General features: G+C 44.7%; 1 protein-coding gene across 1 annotated transcript in view; it reads left to right on the top strand.

Moving 5' to 3' along the window:
* LOC119424918 (Golgi phosphoprotein 3) overlaps positions 1–1,895 on the top strand; it is a 13,658-nt gene that overhangs the window by 6,056 nt on the left and 5,707 nt on the right. The gene's annotated exons all lie outside the window — the stretch shown is intronic.

Here is a 1,895-nt window from a genome sequence, read left to right as displayed (position 1 = left end):
ACCCACACTGCTTTCATTATCAGACCCTGTGTCTGCTACATCCATGGTAGTGGAGGAAGAAGATGTGGATGGTGAGGGTAGGGTCCGAGAATGATCCAGGTCAGCTGTTTCAATACCGGAGGATATGGTAGTACTAGCTGGAGAGCCACCCCAGATTTGTTCGCACAGTTCGAAGTACAGAAGAACCACTCGACCGTGTCCACTCCTGCGTCCTGTATCAACAGCATGGCGATATTTACCTCGGACTGCTTTCATTTTTGTTGTTAAATTCCCGCGCGTGATGTCGGCATGTGAATGGGGAAACTCGTCGGAGGACTCCGTTGGGTAATGCTCTAAAAAAAGCGCTAAAATATCAACATACTTGTTCTGACAGGATTCCCAGTCGACATTTTCCTGAGTTTTATTAACTTTGTACTCCAACACGGTATTTAATAGTAGTTCAACTCGCGGTCTGTCCACACAAACGAACCTCCAGGCGCCATGATTCAATACTAACAGGAAGTTGTGGTTGCTTTGAAGGGTTGTGATTGGCTGATATACGTTTCACCTTTGCACTACACTGCCTCCTATGGGTTGGGCATATTCTTTACAACGCTCTGTGGTGAACATCACCGGGTTCATGTAGACGATCATTTTCTCTATCCGAACATGTATGTACGGCGATATTTTTTTGCGCGGATATTCGTTTTTTCAAACACCAGGCTACGTGTGTACAGGGCCTTAAAAATAGCACCTTCTCGTTGAGGATCAACCAGTTTGTTGTTGACATCCAGAACCAGCTGTTCATGTGATCAAGAAGGACCATCAGCCTAACAATGGATCGTTAGCACCCTGATGGCTGTTTACTATTCACAGAGGGCTGAGTGATACTAGCAATCACAGCATTGTAAGAGGGGGACAGTTGAACACGGAGGCCTCCACCCCTGTTTAATGATGGACAGTTTCATTTCACAAAGATGGCTGGCTGGAGTCCTGTTTGGGTTCTTCTCCAAACAGGACTCCAGTCAGCCATCAAGTGAAAAGGAGGAACCAAGACCAGTGGTCATTCTGTATGTTCCGGGAGAAACTGAGACGTTTATTTTCTAAACATAACGTCCCAGTGGCTTTTAAACCCCAAAATACATTACAGCAAAGGCTGGTTCATCCCAAAGAGCCAGTCCCTGGCACAAACAGAGTAATATTGTGTATGTTGTTCAATGTCAGGAGGGCTGTGATCAGTCTTACATCAGGGAAACTAAACAGCCACTCTCAACAAACAGTAAACTCTCCTTAAAAAAACACAGAAGAAGTTCTACTTCCGGGATGAACGTAAACAAACCCGAGCACCCAAAATGGACCCACGACAGGTTTTAATGACGGTGGAGACGTTGCTGCACTCCCTGACTGATTTACAGGTAATAGAGATCATTTTTAGCTCTTTCAAAGTTTCTAGTAGAAATGTTGTCTCTCACCGACCAGTTTTGCTTCCCCGACATGCTAATATTATTAGCATTAGCCAGGCGGAAATGACAGTCGCACATGCGCAGTCAGGTCAGTTTTTCATGAACAGATCGACGTAAACCACCCGTTTCGTTCTGATCACAAATTATTTTGGATCACGCTGAATAAACAAAAAATAACCCAAACGGGGTGTTTACATGACGCGTTTTTATTCCGAACGGCCGTTTGATCCGATTACGTAATGTCCATGTAAACATAGCTACTGCTGTTATTGCTAGTATCACTCAGCCCCATGTGAATAGTAAACAGCCATCAGGGTGCTAATGATCCATTGTTAGGCTGATGATCCTCCTTGATCGTATGAACAGCTGGTTTTTCCTGTCAGCAGCAAAACTGGTTGATCCTCAATGAGAAGGTGCTATTTATAAGACTGAGCTGAATGCAGCTCCTCAGAC

The sequence above is a fragment of the Nematolebias whitei genome, chromosome 18 (assembly GCF_014905685.2).
Source record: "Nematolebias whitei isolate Nwh7 chromosome 18, NemWhi1, whole genome shotgun sequence".
Classification (NCBI taxonomy): Eukaryota; Metazoa; Chordata; class Actinopteri; order Cyprinodontiformes; family Rivulidae; genus Nematolebias; species Nematolebias whitei.
Note: the sequence above shows the minus strand (reverse complement) of the source record. Positions and strands in the feature narration are given on the sequence as shown.